Consider the following 23,063-nt stretch of genomic DNA (forward strand, 5'->3'; position numbering starts at 1 on the left):
TTTTTAATGAAAAAAAAAATATTTAACTTCTTACTAGTTGGCTACTGCTTCATTTTGGAACTCGCTGCAGCCACTGTTGTACTTGGAGGAGGATCTAATATGTTAATTTGGGTCTTAGGGATGTCAAAAATAGATTTCATTATGGGTTATTTTACCATTAAAAAAACGTCTTTGAAGTCATAAAAAAGTCATTAACAAAGCACGTCTGCTAACCATTTATTTTTGCATATGTTAATTTCTTTCTTGGAAACCAGACAGTAAAATAGTCCTTTGCTTAAGTAATCCATCATTTTATGGGAATATTCAAAATTATTCATCAGGACAACACCCTCAACCTTGTCTGGTTTCATAATTCTTATGGCTCTGTCCTTTCTCAAATTATTTAGTAGTTTTTTCTCCTCTTTCATAATATTCTAACATCTGAGTTTAGATCTGTTAGCAACCATTTGCCTTAAATAATTTGCACATAATGTTTTAAATAAAGATAGGAGGGTATTGGGGGGGGGGGTAAATATACTCTGTTGTTGCAACTTTTCTGTATTATTCACACCTATATTATTGCCAAAATAAATCATCAAGTTGAATTTCCTGGTTAAAAAAAAAAAATCAATCAACAGGGAGATTGACCAGGTTAATTTTAGTAAAGGGTACAAATAATCTTCTCTGGAGCAAGTTAAACACAAGTCTTATCACAAAACGGTTGTAATTAAAATATCAAAGCCATTTATTTTTAACACACTACCCTTTCTTTCAGCATCAGCCACCTAGCTTGTCCATGCACTCATCCTCTGAGACCCCTGTCATTCTTGAAAGTTTGATCTGTCAGTTTTAAGTTGAATTCTGAACAATGCGTGTTTCTCTCGTAACTGTGGCTATCTTCAAGAAGAGCATGGATTCTCTAAAAAAAATCTCCTCTCTCTCATTCATGGTAGAACTCCTCACCAACAGCTGTTACCTGGATTGCGGCTGATGTAGCATTTTTAGTGAAGTGATCGCCATGTGGAGGTGGATATGATATCTTCTGTTCATATTCAGGTGGATCATGCTATAAGTTTCTTCTTGTTCCGTTTCTTCCCTAGCTCATAATGGGTATCCACATGGATAAGTACTTGCCAGTATTCATCCCCATGAAACAGTAAGACAGAAATAATAGTCTGCTGTAAATCTTTAATTGCCTTTTGTATGCCCTTTCATTTTCTCAAGATAGACTGGTCATATATTCCAGTCTGATTCTGTCAAGTAAGTGTAGCGAGTTAGTATGTAAAGTAGAACCTTATTAGCCCAATTGGATATTTCTACAGCCTTAATCCTTTAGGTACCCAATCTTCATGAATATGGTCATTAAAAATATATTATTTAATTGCAGATTCTTGAATTTCTTCAAATTATTTTTAATTCTTTTTATTTTCATAATCAGTGTCCTCCAGTATCATGTACATCACTACTGTTAACATTTTTGTAATCCCAGGGGTCATTCAAAACAGTCCGCAACTCCATCCACAGACTACTATCAACCACATGTTCAAATTCACATATCATTCACTATCAGGGTGATGAGAGTTTACATCTCTCGGAATATAAGTTGAAACCTGAATTATTTACATTACTTCTATTCTCATATCACTATTGGAACTTCCGTCTTTCACTGTTTCATCCCCATTAATCTCGCCACCTCTATTAGTAATAGTTACACCCATTTTTATCCATCTTTTTAACTAGTTGATGTTGCAGCTGAATAAGTAAGGTTAAATGATTTGAAAGGCACAGAGGCTAAGCTTTTACTAACATTGTGCAAGCCCTAGCTGGACATGTCCAGAGGAAAATGAGCAAAAATTAAAAAATGCTGACCAAGGTATGTATCACCAACTTTATTACTTGGTTTAGTGCTTTCTTTCTAAAATTCTTGTTCTAGCCAATTATAAAAATACTTAAATAACAAATTTCTGCAGTCATGATTTCATTAAATTAATCATATCTAAAAAGAAGAAATAACTTTTAAATGTTTTGACAAAGCCATTTAAAGCATTTACAAATGTGTATCAGGACATTTAAAAGTTGTATCCATCTATTTATATATATATATATATATATATATATATATATATATATATATATATATATATATACACACACACACACACACACACACACACACACACACACACACACACACACACACACATGTGTGTGTATGCCTCAAATCATTCTTATGCAATGTCCAACACTTTACTTTCTGACCATCTGGGAACTGTTTGCGTCTTGATCACTGGCTTTCATATTACTCTGTTAATGCTCTAGGATGCCAGGGTTGTAATGAATAGACCAGTAGCAGATAATGACATGACAGTCATGTGGGTGACGAAGCCAAAAACAAAACAAAACAAAAAAATATTGAGGTCATCCAATACATGGGAAGGGAAAGGGGACACCGCAGCCTGTCCAAATTTATTACTATATTATATATCAGCAATAATTATACCAGTTTTATAGTAGCTGAATGATTCTTATGAAGCCATTTGGAAGAAATGATCTTCCTTTACAAAATGCTTCAGGATGTGTTGAAAAACGTAACAGTCCTATTGAATGCATACATTTTTTCACGTGCACAGTCACAAAAAAAATAGCAAACTAGTGACATTGCCAGTAAAAAAAATGTTTTTTTTTTTAATTATTTCTCAAGAAAAATGTCTTTTTGTCAGGCAGAAATCATAACATAATGAAAGAATTGTGATATAAATGACTTGGTGTCTGTTAATAATTTGTTAGCTTTGATATTATTAGCTTTCCATGTTGCTTTCTATTCAAGATCAAAATAAAATCCTCATTAATAGATTGGTGGAAATTTATTCTGCTTTTTCTGAATTCTGGTTGGCAATTGTGCTTCCAGTACTGATACTTCCTGCTGCTGTATGTAAAATATCTGTTTCACTGATTAAATTGCATGAGAGAGCTGGGAAACGGACAAACCTTGGAAAAAACATTTAGCAAGGGTCCAGTATTACTTAACAGATGTTTATTTGTGCAATGATTTTAACTCTGACTTTCAGAACAACTTATGTTTATTCATAGCTATTGGGATTCAAGAGCTGGGTAGTTAAGGCAGCAGCAAGGAATTGGGTTTGAAAGATGGTCAGTGTGGTTATAGTAGCAACACTAGGACGTGTAGCGGTGGGCACCAATTGTAAAAGAAGACATCGTTAAATGCCTTAAATGCACTGGAGTCAGTGATATCATTTGATATGACCATGGGCACTGACAGTCCAAGGAGGCAAAGCAGCTGTAGCATTCAGTAAAATAAAGGCCCAGATGTGGAAAGCGTTAGAACAGCCCATATAATGACTTTGTGAAGGAGTCAGTGTGGTTCCGATGATCTGTCTAGTGATGTATGAAGGGCATTATTAATGAAGCTATTCTCAGCATTAATGGAGAAATGTGATCACTAAATAGAAACTTCCAAGAGGAAGAAAACTTGTACCATGTTTTAACTTGCTACCCACAGACAAAATGTTTAGATTTTCATAATGTCTGTTTTTATGTACCTTTGCATCTTATTTTATGTATTTTTGCATTATATGTGATTTTGTATGTAAACTTTTTAACTGGAGCTTTCCTCCCCGGGGCTCTGCTGAAAATGGACCTGTGTCCAGTTGGCTTTCAGGGTAAACAAATGTAAAATAAAATAAAGAAAATAAAGAAGAAACAGTTTGTGTGACTCCTGTATCTAGTGAGCATACTGTCCACAGGAAGCTCTGCCAGAAGTTTGAAGCAGTAGGAATTGACATTGAAATGTGCAGTTTCACCTTTGAGATGAGGTACTTCATCTTCTCTCACCAGTGCTATGTACATAATTGAACTCTGAGGTTACTACACCTCTGAGTAAGAGGAACCCTTCAAGATACTGTGGTTTTGATCTTAGTGTACATGTCTCACTACTTGCAGTTGTGTGGTCATGCGTTTGAGGGTCACTCACTATTGCAGTAAGTTTGCCCTGGCAACTAGTCTATTTTTGTAAATGAGGTCTCTGGAGTAGTTAAACCATTACACAGTGGCATGTCTGATCCTGAAGAAATTGCAGAAAACATTGGATATTGTATTGTCATATTGGCCATGGATAATGTGCTCTTCCAAATTGTGCATGAAATGTGGTGGCAGTAATTCTGGGCAGCCAAATTGAAGTGATGGCCTCTGTTTCTAAAAAGAATATCATGCTTAGCAGCCTCACTGGGAAACCTCTGGTTTTACAGACAGTGTGGCCCTTTCAGCTTTAACTTACTGTGACCTTCAGCATGCACTGTTTATTATGAAGCAGCTGAAATGAAAATCAGCAACTCCAAAGAAGAGGTCATGGCTCTGCCGCAGAAAAAAAGTGGATTGCTTCTACTTCCAATCAGAAAACTAGCAGGCATTGTTCACTAGCAGGAGGCCTCAAGGTAGATCCAGAGCACGGTGCAAAGCTGGTATTCTTCATCTTGTCTGGGAATACCTGCAGAGCCTGCAGGAATGAATGGAAACTGGGCTGAGCAGAGAAAAATTTGATCTGACCTGCTCAGCTTGGTACCTATATGACTCCTATCAGGACAATTAGTTTAGAAAATTGATAGATGTCTGCATATAAAAAGACATGAGGAAAAACATGTGACCTTCACTGAAATGTCATATAGCATATGTTTTTTAAATTATAGTATACAGACGTTTATAAACTTCCATTAAGGGACTTTTTCTCTTAATGGCCGCTGCAGATGGGCTTTGTCTTATACAGCCAATATATATATAAATAAATATATGTAAAAGTTACATTTAAATATAAATTAAAGAAACATTAATAAATTGAATAATTCTGCAGCAGTATGTTTTTTTTATACCTGAGGAACAAAATTAAACAGTGGCATTGCCCGAAATACCTCACTATGCACCTTCATCATCATTACTTAGAAAAATGGACATGGTAGAAGCAAAGCATTGTATCAAAACAGACCAGGATCTCTCCTATACTATTGCCAATAATGAACTAAAAAATATCAGCCCAAGCAAAAAAAAAAACTTAGAGTAAATGTACATAAATATAAAGGAAAAATACGAAATAAGGAATTCATTGATGACCCAAAAAAGGTTTGTAGACATCTAGGAAAGACAGTAAAAGGAATAGAAATACCACCAAAAAAAGAGGAAATAGACACATTTAAGGGAAATATTTATGAAGACTCCATCGAACATAGCAAAGATTCTAAATGGACAGAAGAATTAAAAGAAACAGTAAGGAGTTCTAATGTAGGAGATATGAAATTGGATGAAGTAACATCCAGAGAAACTGGAACAAATTTAAGAAAAGCTTTTCCTGGGCAAAATAACTGACTTCTGGCTAAAGGTGGTATCATCTTTATTCATAAATTTAGCCCAGAGTAAGAATTACGTATTTATTCTTTCCAAACAGACACTAGCCTGGTTAACAACAGGAAAAATGATACTCCTCCTTAATGAACCCGCAGAATATCCGTAAATCAGAAGGGGCTAGGGCTACCCATTCCACGGACATAAATATGGCCTGCAACTTAAATAGGACATGCTGGAGGGACAGATTTATCTCCCAACGAATGCCACGTCATTTGAACAGGCTATCTGTTCATGTGAAACGGAGCACCTCTATGACATTGTTCAAGAGGAACCTGGATGAGTGGATGGAGCACTGTAAATTCTTACCGGGGATTGCACCCATAATCCTCCTGGGCATGGGCAGTCATCACTAAATGCGATCTTGGGTATTGACTTGTACTTCTATGGTATTACATTGGGTTGAAACGGCTAGGCTTAAAATGACCTCCGGGTTGATAGCCTAGTAATCTTCTATGATCCTATGAAGAGTGAACCTGCAATCATTCCTTAGAACTATATACCAATACTTTACATTCTATCAACATACAAATTATGTACTGGAATTGAGCAGATAGAGTTTATAGTCATTTTGAAATAAATTAAATTATGACAATAGAGCTAAAGGGTAATAAAGAGAGTCATGTGAGACAAACGATCATGCGTTGCTACATAAAGCCATAATAGAGAATAGTGAAAAGGGGAAATAATTTAGTATGACATAGACTGCAAAAAACCACATGACAGCATCCCACATACACGTATAAAGGAATGATTACACATATATAGATCATAGCCTACAGTGATTATATTACATTGACCACTTAACAGGAGCAAACCACTTTGCAGCTGAACCACTACAAAGGGTAAATCATTTTCCCATGAATAAAAATTCAAAGGATATTTCAGGGTGATTCTTTGTCACCACCACTTTTTCTTCTTGCCAGTAACCCATTAAGATGTTTACTTAACAGATTAGGCTATGGTTATAATGTAGCTCTCATCTACTTTTTGTGTATGATATATAGTTTATCAGATGAGGAATTGAAAGCACAACTACAAGTGGTTAAAACTTTCACAGGTGATATAAGAAAGTCATTTGGCCTTGATAAATGTGCAAAAGCAATATTTAAAGCAGGAAAGCTGCAGCATCAAGAAAACATCAGTCTGGGACAGGAATGTGATAGAAAGGAACTTCAGCAACAGGGAGTGTATAAACATTTGGGAACAGACAAAACATCAGCAGTAAAATATGGACAAATGAGAATAAAACTCAGTAAGGAATACTTCAGAAGACTAAAATTAATATTGAAATCTGCCTTGACATCTAGGAATAATGTCTGAGCTATGAATCAATTTGCTCTTCCTGTTCTGAATTACACTTTTGGGGTGAATGACTGGCCCAAAAAAGTATTGGATCAATTAGACAAGAAAACAAGAAACATGCTTCAGGCATATCAAATATGTAAAAAAAACAGTGAATACTGTGATTGTATATTCCTTGATGTGTAGGAGGTATAGGCATCCTCGGAACTAATCACATGTAAAGATCTGTCATTGTGGGACTGTATACATATCTGCTGACCTCATCAGAACCAAACAGTGAAAATTTTAAAATATGAAGAGAAGTCTAAAAATACATATTTTCTTAGTTTAGCAGAAGCATCAAGTAGGAAAAGAAATCAAACCAGAAGTAGACAAATTTTAGACAGCAACTGAATGTGTTAAAAAACAAATTTAAGGAAAAGGATCAGATGATAAGGAAACAAAACTGGAAAAGCATAAATATAGAGGCAAGTACAGAGATCTGCTGGAACAACCTCATATTGACCGAGATTTGATGCAGGAATGATTAAGGAGAGGTAAACTGAAACAAGAAGATGACAGGATAATAATTGTTGCCCAGTATAATGGACTACATATACAGTGGTTTATGCACAAGTCAGTGGGTACATACACATTGGTTTACAAACGTCATTGAAAAGGTGGGAGAAACAGATAAATGCAGGTTCTATAAATAGGTACTGAAAACAGTCAAACATCTTGTACAGGGTGTGATGCACTCCTGGCACTAAATGACACAATAATGTGGCAAGACTGTTACATTAGGAATTTGGGTCGCACAGAGTTTTTATAGACAATGAACTACTCTCCAATGACAAGGATCATTAAAAATGCATTGATTCTCATAATTATGCTGGTGAGGGAAATTATTCTCTGATTTAAACTTGTTTATCCATTTTTTTAAAGTGTGTTACCCTACAGGGATTACATCTTATTTGGACCCAAAACTTGTCATTGAGGAGTTAAAAAATGGGAAAAACTCCTCTTGGAGAAAAGAATGAAGAACCTCAAGCCATGAGGAAAATACCAAGGGGAAGAAGACTGTGAAATGGTAGGGAAGATACCCAGTACAATTATTTCCCTTGTTTCATAAGAAGATGGTGGAGAGAGAGAGAGAGAGAGAGAGAGAGAGAGAGAAAGATGAGTGCACTCATAGCAAGTCCTGGGAAGCATTAGAAAAACTAAAGGGCTGACCCTCCTCCCCGAGTGAAAGCGAATAGACTGACAATGTACAACTTTATATTACTTAATGTTTTTTTTTCATTAAATTTTGCTTCTTTTACTTTTTGAACCACAGGAGTATGGGATAGAGGTTGTCTTACAAACACTGATTTGACATTGGCAACCAAATTTCTCCAAGACTGGAATACAAGGATGTGCATTTCTTTGTTTCTGAAAGAGCTAAGAATGGCACTTGCCACTGGAGCAGACTGTTCTAAACTGCTGCAAGATATGGTTCTCAGCATAGGGAATACTAAAAGAGAACAAACATTAAAGTGTTTAATACTTCTTATGATTCTTTTGTACAGCTGTATTTCTTGTTAGATAAAATTGAATTTCTGTACAAATATTAAGATACTCCCACCAATAGACATGTCCAATCAGGTGGGAGGATGTAACTCATGAAGATGTTGGCTGATTGGGTAATCGAAGTAGGCACCAGCATGGCTGAGGAGATTGATTTGAAGACTGTGGGGCTTCACCTAAGAACGCAACATGGAGATCCATACACAAGAGCTTGCATTAAAATTTATAATTGGATAATAGTAATTCATTCATCATGCCTTTGAGTCAAGAGTAGTGTTTTACACACTTTCATGTACACAACATATTAGCTGAGGGTGAAAGGAAAAAAAGAAAAAAACGATACTGAAATACTCATGAATAGGCACTCTTCCCTATAATCTCAGTTTGTGACTTGCACGATTATGGCAGTTCAAGGGAAATATGATTGCAGTATTGCCAGGGCAGATGAGAGGAAGAGTAGGAAGATCTGTAAAGGGGATATTAAATGAAAATGAATTAAAATTCAGAGGGTAAATGCAAAGTGTGAAAAGATAAAGAATGGAGAGCTATGATGGGTGTCAAAGCAGGGTAGTAGCTCTACAGGGAGACAATCTGGGATGACTGGTATTGTGTTTTGCAGTTAACATTGGGAAAGTGGAGGCATGAACTAGCAAACAGGGACAGGGGAAGCTCCATTACAAATGGTTTAAGGCAGAAAAGAGGCAGGCGAAGGCTTAGGTGTATACCAGTTAATGTAAAGTAGTAGTGCTGTGCAGCTGACAGGACTATACAGTAGCTTTTTGTCACCAGATGGAAAGTGACGACACCAAATTGTGCCTGCTTTTACTATGCAGCAGAGCAGGAGTGCATACTTCAAGATCCTCTCTAGAAACTCCAAAGTCCCCCTGTATGTACTTACAGGAGGGTACTGGTCAGCTTTAAAGTTAGTGAAAAACAGAGAGTTTGATATAAATGTTGCACAACAAGCCAGCAGTAAAAATAGCCATTATAAAAGGAAAAAAAAACTATGAAGATGGATTTGAGGTGATTACTTGGTTTATTTGATATAGCATAAAGAGAAGGAGAGAACAAGCTTATGTGAGGAAGTACCAAGTACAGATAATTATGATGGAAGAGACTCATTTAAATGGAAAAGAACATGACCTTGTAATCAAGGAAAGTGAGTGGGAGGGGGTTCTTTGCGGCTTAGATGAAGAAAAGAGGCATTATAGTTCTAGTCAAACAAACAAAAAAAAGAACCAAATAAAGATGGAGGAAATATTAAGAGACAGCAGAGGGACATTTATAGGTCTAAAGGGATGTAGATTGGGAACAGAATAAATGTAGTATTTCTATCTTCTTGCCTCCTAAAATAACATCAGAAACAAGGGAAGTGTTGTGGACTATATTGACTTTTCATCGGGGTAGGCTGCTTATGGCTGGGGATGGAATTTAGTAACAGATACAGCAGATGCAATGGGTAGACCAAGACAGAACAAAAATCAGGGGATAGCAAACTATCTCTGTAAATACGTGCAGATGTTTGCTTTAATAGAAGCAGTTCAAGCCCTGAATGTGAGAATGTAATACACTATTTATTCAGGGATATGTGGAATCTGTCGAGGCTGGATATGTGATCCCCAAAGTAGAAAACATCAGACGTTTGAGAGAGACATCATGCACCAGCTGCTATATCTTGTAGGTTAAGCAAATAAGGGGATAAGGGTAGAGCATAATGAAGGCCACTGGCATTCCCCCACATACTTCATGGGGTGAATAGACGTCAGGAGCTGGTTCAGTAAAAGGATTAAGGAAAGGTTGAATGAGTTGGGAGGAAAATCTGATATGTTATTGGAAAGATGGGATAAATGTAAAGAAGAAGAAATTCTATATAACTTGGAAAACACAAGCCAGCTGGAGGAAAATGAGAGAAAAGTTTGTAAAGTAAATGAGAAGATTTGATTTCTTCAGCAAAAAGAGGGGGTGACTGATAGGGGTGAGACACAAGAACAGCTCAGTGTGACTAAACAACAAATGAGCTGTTATTTACACCATATGAACACACGTAGAATGGCTGATATGAAGTTAATTTATTTCACAGTAGTACCAGAATACCTGAATATTAACTCTTAACACAAAAAAGGGTGAAAGAGAAAATAATAATAATAATTAAAGGATCCAAGGTCTGGAAAGCTGGAAAGGAGCAGGATGGGAATACAAAATATCCTGCTGTAGTTTTGTCAGAAAGTGTATGGGAAAGAAGATATAGTAGAAGGGAGAGATAAGGGAGAGGGAAGATTTCTATGCAGGTTAAATGTCTTCAGATCAACAAATGAGGAATGTCGAGGCTTGATAAGGATGATAATGAAGGAAGAAATAAAACGTGTATTAAAACAATTGAAGGGGCAAGGGACATGAGTAGCACCATAATGTGAGGATTTAAATAGAAATGGAGTCAAATACTTCAAAGGGACATATCTGAGGAGGAATGGAGGTAAAGCTTCCTAACCCCCCCAAAAAAAGTCTACAAAATGGGAAAATGTAAGATATTTGGTTGGATGTGCCAGCACAGATACTTTTATACACCTGCTAAAACTCAAAAGATGTTCCAGTAAGCAGAAGAGATTTGTATGAGGTGTGATACAGGGGGAAGAGAAACATGGGAGCACTTTTTTGGCAATGTGAAAGGTTGAGAGAGTTCTAATAAGGGATGCAGACTCTAGTTAAGGACTTAACTAGCTATGACACTTTGTGTTAAGCTGAGTAGATATCCAGCTGCCTGCATGCGTGCAGGCTTTAGTTTCTTTGAGATTGTTGTTGGCAAAGAAAGTAATCACAAGGAAATGTAAAAGCTAATGTAAACAGAAACCAAGGAAATAATGCAGCTGCTGGAGAAGGTAAAGGAAATTAGTTAAAAATAAAGGGTGTATCTGTCAAGCAATAACCCACAAGAGGTGTGGGTATATTAGGATTTACCCACAGGTGGCATGATTAAGCAATGCCAACCATCTGTAAATCCTGATATACCCACACCCTCAAGTGGGTTATTGCTTTTATAAAATGATGTTATCTATGAAATAAATTGCTTATGTTTCTTAAATAATGTCTTTGCATAATGACACTGTAGTGATCTTCCATGTTTTTTGATGTTCTGCACATGTGCATGGGACTTGCATTCCCATGCTTGCACAGTAAATCACTGCTATTGAAGACAATCAATGGAGGAAAAGAGAATCTCCATTGCTGCTTTATGAAAAAAGCAATAAGCCTGCGATGCAAAAATTAGGACATTCTGTGAAGATTTAGACAGCTGAGTGGTACCAGATTCTGCCAAGTTTTAAAGAGAGACAGTGCAAAAAAGAAGGAAAATCAGATACGTACTGTGTTTTTATTTTTGATAGTGTACACAATCATTCTCCTGTATTGCACTGCCCCTCCATAGCATATTTGAATAGAAAAGTCTGGCCGCAGGACTTCTTTCTATTGGTATATGCTTGATTTACAACGGGCACTCTGATTGGGCTGTCCAGACAGCACACTAAGTTCTGAATAAGAATGGCCCATCATTGTATAATAAGTGACATGCATGGTTATTAGAATGTAATTAAGGGTAACTGCAAAGATTTCATTAAGAAGGAAGGGAAAGGAGGGAAAGGAGCAGGAGAAGATTGAAAAGACTTTTTGGAAATATGAGGGGAAGAGAGAATGTTACAAAAACTGAACACTTGTATAGAGTGTAAGTATTTTTCTCTTAACTTAAAAAAACTGACTATAAATTGAATATGTGTATAGAAATGCATAGATCTGAAACTACCATATAAGAATACCTCAGCCTCTTAGCACAAGAATTCTGGACAAAGCCATACATAATGGGAGGACAAATGCTCAAAAATAGGGTAATTTTTTAAATATTGCTCTTATAGACTTAGAAAGATGATACAATTAAAGATTTTGAATTAGCATGCATTTTCTGAAGGGTATGAAGTCTGAAACTCAAATGTCTGCCATTATTTTCTGACTTCAACAATTCTATGAGGAGCATACCAAAAATATCGGGAAAAAGGTGGCATTCTATGAAAATCTGGACAGTTGAGAGGTAATAATGTAAGGCGTATGAGAAGGGGTCTTAAGATAAAGTCATTTGAGCTATCAAGCAAGTTAGAAAATGTCAGTATCAAATATGCATTGTAATGATGAAAATATTTGGTAAACGTTCACTGACAGATAATGGTGGAACATGCTGGAGGAATATACTTGAGACTTGTCATATTGATCAGTTGTGAATAAAAGTTGTTTCAGAATGCACACAGAAAAAAACAGATGCAAAAAAACCAGATACAGTAGTCTTGATCATTAACATTTATACCCCCAGTGATTACATTGTCTCATGTACAGAGACACAAAGTCATAACATATTAGGATTTGCAGTTTAAAAATAAAAGCAGTGTAGAAGCAAGATACCTAGAGATTTCCAGTAGCAGTAGGCACAGCAGATGTAATAAAAAAGAATTTACTGTCATACTTAGATATACTGCCAAACGTGTAACCCTGTATGAATTACAGGAGGAAGCACATTTGGGTACATTCCGGATGCTGAAAAGAACACTTTTTGCTAGTATCAAAGACTGAAACAAGAGCAATTTCAGGAACTCTAATTGTACCCTGACTAAAATTGGGATCCATTCTTAACATGGTATTAAAACCCCAAAATACTTGGAGAAATTGAACCAGGGGATATAAAAGGTAGAGCATTTTCATCTTTCTCACATGAAAAGCCTTTTCCTGGGTGTCAGAAAACAAATTTTAAATGATAGTTGAAAAAGATATAGAAAATGCTGAGAGATATGAAGTTTATTATTATTGCACTTACTTTGATAAGAGTACAAATAACATGAACTACAGGAGGAGGTACTTGTGATTTTATTGTGGGTGCCGAGAGAAGCACTCTTGGCAGATACAACATTTTGAACCAATACTGATGAACTTCATCTGTGCCCTGACATAGGGATGGAATCCATTCCTGTCCATGTATTAATTATCCCACACACTTGGAAAAATAAAAGGAAATCCAATAAGAGGATATGGACTGAACCCAGTCTGGTTATTAGCAGAAATCACAATAGGCAGAGCCCTGAAATTAATACATAGCACTGCTTTATAGTCTTCCAGCTTGATCAGCCCACCATTCCATGCAATTTCCAAATGTTAAAAATATACTAGATGATCTTAATGTCAGCTGGCTTGGCCCCTAAAAATTCGACTGAATAAAACACTTTCTTGCAATTACCTAAATGTCAGTTACTCATCCCACAAGAATCTGCCCACATTCTAAATCATCTACTACTAACATCTCAGAAAAAATGCATCAGCCTAAAGGTCTCACCTAGCAGCCTGACTATTATTACACATTCTTCTCCTGTTCCTTTCAAGATGTAAAACCTGCACCTGTCCTAAAACATGTGTGTTGTGTCCCTGAATTTGAAGAAAATATCCTACACACACTGAATTGGAACTCATTATCTGGGAGCAAGTTCACTCATGTAACTGACCCATCAATGCACTTAACCTCATTCTATAATCCGTTGGAGCCAATTCAAGACAGATTATCTACCCATGAAATTGCATAAACTTAAAGGACCCTAATGCATGCAGATTCTAGGAAATCTGACTGCAGTTCAAACAGAGAAAATGCACAGAAGGCCTGAAAACCAGACCCCTTAAATGAGGACATGAAATCTAATCATCTGGATCTAACAACTTCCCCTAGAATTCTAACTAATGCTTTCAAGGTCAGCTTTACAAAAAATAAACTGACTACCTGATTAGCTCAAACTAAATTATCTGGACATCAATCAAGTCCCTAATAAGTAAAATCCAGACAGTGCCAGCTCCTTCACAAACCTGGATTCTAGTGCTGTGAAAGCTGTCAGAAGTCTCATAATGTATGCACCCCTATATCCAGTGCACAATGTTTGTGTATTCTAACGTTATTCCATAAGAGGTTCCATGAATGACACACAACATTAAGCATATTGCATTGATACAATTTCTGCTGGATGTGTTAATAAAATGACAGAGTTACATATCACCACTCTTTTTAGCTTCTGTTATACCCTTTGCAAGCTCCTTGCCACCCTTGTTGCAACATTACCTCTCACTTTTATGACTTGTCTTACTGCTGATATTCAGTTTATTGTACCTCCTTTTTCTTTCTTCGTCTACAGCTTATCCTTTATCTGATCTATCAGTTTATAATCTGTGCCATTTTCTTTTCACCATTTTCACTTTCTGTCAGACCTCTCTCTCTCTCTTGTTGTGTTCCCCAACCTTCTTAACAACACAAATTGTGCCCTATAGCTGTAAACATGCCACTCCCACAACAAACACCGTGAGTCCTAATCATTAATACGGACATTCTCTGTCACTGTAATCCTTGATGATATAAAATCAGAGTATATTAACACCTGATCAAAAAGGAACTCCTAAGAAAAATAAAAAAAATAAAAAATCCTGGCCTTGTTATAATACCATAGCTCCTTACTACTCAGCAACACATTGGAGTGCTTTTGCATCATTGAATCGCAATTTGCTTTTCAACACTTTTAAACCAAAATTGCTTTGGTGAAGCTACTAAATGTTTTTTCTCCCTTTGTAAAGTTGGAAACTTCAGATTTTCCACTGGAAACACCATAATACAAAGCACTCAAAACTAGATACTCTCAAGGGTCAACTTTGACCTCACTGTTCTCCATATTAAGAACTTATCTTTGGCTTTATCTACTGTGCACTGCACATAATATGCAATGTGCAGTCAACACTGTTTTACTAGACTCTAACCAGTTGTTCATTGCAGTGCAAAATGAGATACAAACTAGTTCCAGCTTCACTAGAACTGGCTAATTGATCATAAACGTGTATCAATATAATAGCAAGTCTTCTTCCGTGGTATTTGGAATGATAACAAAAAGTCCCAACAACCACACACTAAACATCATACATGTCAAGTGTGCAGATTGCCACAGAATGTCCAAATTTATGACATTTGCTTTAGGTCTATTCCTAATAAGATTTCCTTTTTTTTTTTGGCATATCATTGAGGACTCATTGAGAGCTGAAGCTATAAATAAGTGTACAGTGCCTGTTCATAGGTATATACTAGGCTAACAACCACCAGGGCCTCTATAAACGTATGCAACCCAACCCAATTGTGCCCCTCTGTATCATGGGCATTTATTTGGAGGGGGATATGTTAGGAAGTCTCTAGAGGTTATGTGGGGAGTAAGTTAATTTGGACTTTGCTGTCCACTGTTGTCTGTCAGAGGCATGGGGGGCAGACCTGGGATGCATTTCCAATTTCCCATTCATTGGTCAAGGTTACACTTAAATATGGTTAGGGATGAACTCTGCTTCACATGGTTGGAGAGCCTGTTCCAGAGCATAGGGATCATCTGAGGCACATATCTGTCTCACCAGCATGTCTTATTTAAGTTACAAGAAAAACTTTAATCCTTGACTCTAGTGGTACTGATGCTGTTCATTTTGTGGATGTGCATAAGGTCCATCAGAGCTGGATTCCAGGATACTTTTTAAGCCAGGCATAGCTCACTTCTCAGTAACCTGCAGGAGACAGGGTACAGAGACAGGGCTTTAAGGTGATCTGTATAGGACAATATGGGCATTCCCAACTGTTGCATATGTCTAGTCAGGTACATGCTGAAGGGGGCATTATACTGAGTGATGGGCCTAATCAGGGACAAATAAAGTGGCACTATGACTTTCTTGGACCTGTATGTCATGCCCTTATGTACAAGTTGGGTGACATAGAATGATTTTCTTACTCCCTTCAGCCGCATGTTATACTTCAGTGTAACCAACTGGTCCCAAAAAACTGTTGATTTAGTCGGCATGAAAAAAACTGCCTTATGTTTATCCAATGATCTATTAAAAATAGCATTTCACAGGATTATATATGCCTCTGTCTGATGAAGGTATAGCCCTCGGTGAATATAAATATATGTATAAGTCATCAGTTGGTGGCATCAACATACCCAAACAGAGAAAAACGATTACTGTAACTATGAAGAAGACACATTTAACATGGTGTTCATACTTAGTTTAACTAGAACATTTCATAAAGCTGAAGATGTGCTAATGAAATCAATAACAGACAAAAATAAGTAGTAACTGAAATTGATAAAAAGCCAGACTGTAAAGTCATGACAGAAAAAGAAAAGAAAAGAAAACTGCAAAGACTAAAACTGCAGTCTGCAGTGACAAGTACAGAGAACTGCTTAAACAACATTTCAAGCATGACTGCTAAGAACAGGTGAATTTAAACCAAAATTTTAAATGCTAAACATTTCAGATCAAGACAGTAGACTTCATAAACAGTGGATCACAAAATCTGTTTAAAAATAAGTTTCATAGTACAGTAATAAAAACAGCAGCACATCTTGTTGTAGGCTGTGATATGTATGTCAAAAGGCACAATACTGGGGCAAGGTTACTATGTATAATGCACTGGGGCAAGGTTACTATGTATAATGCACTGGGGCAAGGTTACTATGTATAATGCACTGGGGCAAGGTTACTATGTATAACACACTGGGTCAAGGTTACTATGTATAATATACTGGAGCAAGGTTACTATGTATACTATACTGGGGTAAGGTTACTATGTATAATACACTGGGGCAAGGTTACTATGTATAATATACTGGAGCAAGGTTACTATGTATACTATACTGGGGTAAGGTTACTATGTATATACTGGGGCAAGGTTACTATGTATAATGCACTGGGGCAAGGTTACTATGTATAATACACTGGGGCAAGGTTACTATGTATAATATACTGGGGCAAGGTTACTATGTATAATGCATTGGGGCAAGGTTACTATGTATAATACACTGGGGCAAGGTTACTATGTATAATATACTGGGGCAAGGTTACTATGTATATACTGGGGCAAGGTTACTATGTATAATGCACTGGGGCAAGGTTACTATGTATACTATACTGGAGCAAGGTTACTATGTATAATACACTGGGGCAAGGTTACTATGTATAATATACTGGGGCAAGGTTACTATGTATACTCTACTGGGGCAAGTTACTATGTATAATACACTGGGGCAAGGTTACTATATATAAAGCACTGGGGCAAGGTTACTATGTATAATATACTGGGGCAAGGTTACTATGTATAATGCACTGGGGCAAGGTTACTATGTATAATATACTGGGGCAAGGTTACTATGTATAATGCACTGGGGCAAGGTTACTATGTATAATATACTGGGGCAAGGTTACTATGTATACTATACTGGGGCAAGGTTACTAGGTATACTATACTGGGGCAAGGTTATTATGTATACTATACTGAGGCAAGGTTACTATGTATACTATACTGGGGCAAGGTTACTATGTATAACACACTGGGTCAAGGTTACTATGTATAATACACTGGGGCAAGGTTACTATGTATAACACACTGGGTCAAGGTTACTATGTATAATATACTGGAGCAAGGTTACTATGTATACTATACTGGGGTAAGGTTACTATGTATAATACACTGGGGCAAGGTTACTATGTATAATATACTGGGGCAAGGTTACTATGTATAATGCACTGGGGCAAGGTTACTATGTATAATATACTGGGGCAAGGTTACTATGTATACTATACTGGGGCAAGGTTACTAGGTATACTATACTGGGGCAAGGTTATTATGTATACTATACTGAGGCAAGGTTACTATGTATACTATACTGGGGCAAGGTTACGATGTATAATATATTGGGGCAAGGTTACTATGTATAATACACTGGGGCAAGGTTACTATGTATAATATATTGGGGTAAGGCTACTATATATAATGTACTGGGGCAAGGTTACTATGTATAATCATAGGCAGCAAACTAAAATCTGATAAACAATTTAGCTGTGTCTTACCTAAAACAAACCAAAACCTTGGCATGTTATACAAAATCGAAATATGTTTTATACCACACGTTCTTTTTCAGTCAAATCCATCTCCATTATTCACAACTCAACATATGCAGCCCTGATTTTAACTAGCATCCACAAAATGTTCCTACACAGACCTGAAAAGTGTTGAAACACAAGTGTTGTAACACAATTGCTAAATTCACCACAAATCTACCAAATACATCACACTACTGTACAACACTTAAGCAAGCACAGTGGTTAGAACTACAGCAACTTAAGACTGCAACAGCTCACAGCTGCTTGTATAGTCCTATATCAGCCAAACAAATGTCCAGCCTGTCATCAATTTTATTAATAAATACAAGCCAACCACAGAACTCCAATCTCAAAATCTAAACAAAACACTATCAAACCAAACAACCTATTTTGTCACAACCTGTACTTGTTTCATATACTTAAATTATGGAACTATGTTCCTCCTGAACTCCAATGGGAATTTAAAAAAAATATATATCTTCCTACAAAACCAGAAAAACTGCTTTAAAGCTAGATGGATATGTTCGTGCAACATTTAAAAACAAAGAGTAAAGTGACATTTACAATTGTATGGAGTATTTCCTTGTACATACACACATTTCACATACTTTAACACTTCCTTCCTAACCCTAAATGCCTTCTTTTTTGTTGCTGCTGTTTGCTCTTCCACTAAATTAAGTCTAATCTGTTTCTCTTCTTACTGCTTTTGCTTTTTCACTGTATCTCCTATAAGCACCCCCTGCTTTCTCCAAATTGCTCCCAGCCTGTTGTCATCTCCTTTGCCCTAGCAGAATGATTTACCAATTATTATGTTATGTTTCGTTGTATAATCTGTGCACATGGTGGATAACTTGTAAATAGAATTTATTTGCACTATGTCTGAACCTTCTGTGGTAATGCATGGTAGTACTCAGCTGATGACTGATACAATACCTGTTGCAATGTGCATGTCAGCATTCTGCTGTTGTATGTTGTACATTTTATATTTTGTACTTTTACGCTGCAGGGCTTCTCTGAAGGACTTTGTGAAAAAGGGGTTACAAACTCAGCTGAACTATCCCACTGAACCAATATAGGGAAAATAAGTAAGTGTGGTCTTTTCAGTGGGGAATGTAAAAGCACTGCAATGTCCAAATAGCTGAGCAGCACTAAAAGCATGAAAACAACAAACTAATGATCACATGCAATTATTTAGTGACTGCAGATAAGAATGTCAATGCGAGAAAAAATGATATTGAAGGACATAAGCGGAATCAATTAATGAAATAGCTACATGTAATTACTATAGTGTCTTCAACATTGAAAGACATAAATGTTATGAAAATATTGAAACATACATGGAAGAATTAAATCAGTTTGGAAAAAGGATACCTTTGATAGCTCCAGTAGGAACAGTTGGTTTACTAAAAATGAACTTCCCAGCAAACTTTCAGTATGCTACCATTTAAGGTAGTCCTATATGAAATGCAAAGGAGGCAGTTCTGGATATGTTGCAGGTATACAGAAAACACCCCTGCCAAAGAATTAAAACTGAAGTAAAACTGATTTCATGAGGTCTACTCCTACCATGGAATTAGAAAGTAAACATCACAAGATACCTGTGGCAGTTGGAGAGACCACAGAGGTTTCTCATCAAGAAAATTGAGGACCTCCAAAACATAAACTACATGGAAAGACTGAAAGCCCTGTCACTGCACTCTGTATCCTACAGGCTGCCGAGAGGTGATGTGCCTGGCCTACAGAGCAATATCTGACACTGCCCTAATGGAAATGCTGCACATCAGCAAATCAAATGGGGCAAGAGCCACTCGCTCCTGGGATGTCAACCTAGCCTGTGACATTAACAGAACATGCTGGAGAGACAGCTATATGTCCCAAAGATTGGCACTCCTCTGGAATAAACTCCCAATTCACGTGAAGCAGCGCTCCTAAATAATGCTATTCAAGTGCAACCTAAAAGGCAATTGGATGGGACACTAAATTCACCCTGAGGCTGACACCTATGTCCCCCATGGACAGGGACAGTCACTGCTGATCATTGATTCAGTCTGCAAATAATGACCATCTCACCAAGATCAGTTAGGGAACACGGTTATAACATCGCTAGGCTTGTAAAGGCCCTAGGACCATTAACCAAGTAACCTCCTCTGAACATACAGGAAATTTAAAAAAAACTTTTTATCTGTGATATGTTGTATCTTTCCAATAGCAATTTTTGTTTCTTTCTTTATTATTGGATATGTGCTTAGTGCTGGAAAGGCTCTGTTTATTTGTGTGATTTTCAGTTAAATTATTGTGATTACTAATAACTAGTTGGTAGAAATAAAATTATTCTAATAGTTTGGTCATGTCCTGGAATACTGTAAGCAGATGTAAAAATAGCTTTGTTGACCTTAAGTGTGGTGAGAATTGTAGTATTCAGAAAATGTTATACTTTTACAGCATGTTTCTATAATTATTTTAACCATGTTATGTTTTTTGTTGGACAGTGGGTGCCAACTTCCTGATTTGGAGTATTATATAAACCTGGAAGCAGTCTTGCTGATTTTGGGATAATGTTAATGGGGTCCCCTTCACTACACTGACACGCCACAAAGCCGACACCCAAAACACAGAGACCAAAAGACTGATGACACAGATGATCGACAAGGTGAAATCCTGACAGCCGAAACACCGACATGGGTAACGTGTGAGCGCGACTCGGTAAGTGTGCAATAGTGAGGGATTTAGGTTTAGGGAGTGGACAGGTAAGTGTGTGATAGTGAGGGATTTAGGGTTAGGGTGCGGGAAAGGTGAGTGTGTGGTAGTGTCGGACATAGGTTTAGGGTGCGGGCAAGGTAAGTGTGTGATAGTGACAGACTGTAGTTTTAGGGGTGGGTTAAGTGAGTTAGGGTTAGGGTGCAGGTAGGGTGAGTGTACGATAGTGACGGACTTTATGTTTAAGGGTGTGTTACGTGAGTTAGGGTTAGGGTGCAGGTAGGGTAAGTGTGCGATAGTGACGGACTTTAGGTTTAGGGGTGGGTTAAGTGAGTTAGGGTTAGGGCGCGGGTAGGGTAAGTGTGCGGTAGTGTCGGATCTTAGGGTTAGGGTTTGGGTTAAGGTTAGTGCATATATAGTTGTGTGTAATGTGTAGTTTACATTTTGGTGTTATGGTGTTCAGTTTTATGAGTTGTCGATATTGTGTGTTTTCGGTCTTTTGGTCTTGGTGTTTTGGGTGATGGCTTTGTGGCGTGCCGGTGTAGTGAAGGGGACCCTGTTAATGTACATCAGATAATCTAAATTCTACAAGAGTCTTAGTTTATGCCTTTCTTTAATGCCTCTTTAACCCCCCTCCCCCAAAAAAGCCACCCGTTTTACAGGTTAGATAGATATTTATGCAATAAGTAATTGCTGTCTGGATTCCTGCCTAGATTTGTACATTGCACTAAGTTAATTGGTGCTTTCATGATGATATAGTCAAGCTAATATATTTCTCTACTAGTTAACAATAGCAGTATGTTCAAACAGGATATATATTGTAGAAATGTAATTTGTTATTCCTGAATTTTATCTGTGGTTTGTTTTTTATGTATATAATGGATTTATGTTTATATAAACTTTAATCAAAGGTTTTTGCAACAAGGAATATGTTTTTGGTTTCTCAATGAATGGTTTCAAATACAGGAAATCTAAGGGGAAAATAAGCAAAAAAAAATAGGCTTTTCTTTTCTTTGAGATTATACTATCTGCCGATTAATCTGGAAACAGCAGATTTGTATGAAATTCTAACATTGTAAGTGCAGTGTATTAACTACAAACTATGTTGGGCGCTTAATATAATTTACAGATTAATTTTTGAAAATTAATAACTTGCACACCTGAATTTCACCTGCAGTTAGGAAAAAGTACACAAGCAACAAATAAAGTTAAATCTATGTAAGGCAGTATGCAAATAACTTAATTTGTCAAGTCTATTGTGCATTGTTTGTAGTGTTGACTCTGATGGAAGGATATGTCCACCCCCACTCACAGGCCTTTTACTGCTGAAGGTGAAGCTACATTAACACTTCAGGATATTTCACTCTTATCAGTGTAATATATCCCTGGAAACATTGAAAAGCCCATAAATATAAAATTAGATGCTGTGACTCGAGACGAGTATTTAGAGTTCAGACAAATTGTGTTTTGTATCCATAAACATCCTACCTCATTGATTGTTTAGGGTGGTAAACCATCTCCCCTCTCACTGATCATTTCAGCATCCTTGCATCTGACAACACTGCCATAGAAACAGTGCAGGAAACCAAACTTCCAGGTGTTATCATTGACAAAAAACTTTCATTTGACCCCCATATACAGCAAAGTATAAAGAAAACTCATCAAAAACTGGGACTTTTATATAGAAACAAACATTTTTTTTTTACTGCAGCAACCAAAACTACCCTTGCAAAAACATTTTTACTTCCTTCTCTTCTTTATGGTGCCCCTGTCTTAACTAACTTACAAAATTCTACGCTAAGCAAGTTGGAACAGTGCTACAGCAAAGTTGCAGTTTGCCACAAACTCAAAATATCACAAACCACTGTAAACCACTCCTAGAATTAAACTGGCTTGAACTACCCAACCAACTTGCCTTTATTCAGCTATCCACCTTGCACAACCTTATTTTCAAGCCTACTGCCTGCCCTGCACTAGCCAACCTAGTCACACCTTACACACCAAATCGACCCCTACGATCAGAAGACAAAAATCTCTTAGCTATCTCAAAATCCACAAGAAAATCTGGTCACTCTCTGTATTCATACTCTGTCTCTATACATTGGAATTCACTACCTCTAGCTACCAGGTTGTGCCTGGCCTAACCCATTGCAAAGCCT

The sequence above is a fragment of the Protopterus annectens genome, chromosome 2.part0 (genome assembly GCF_019279795.1).
Source record: "Protopterus annectens isolate FY-2018-M chromosome 2.part0, PAN1.0, whole genome shotgun sequence".
Classification (NCBI taxonomy): domain Eukaryota; kingdom Metazoa; phylum Chordata; order Ceratodontiformes; family Protopteridae; genus Protopterus; species Protopterus annectens.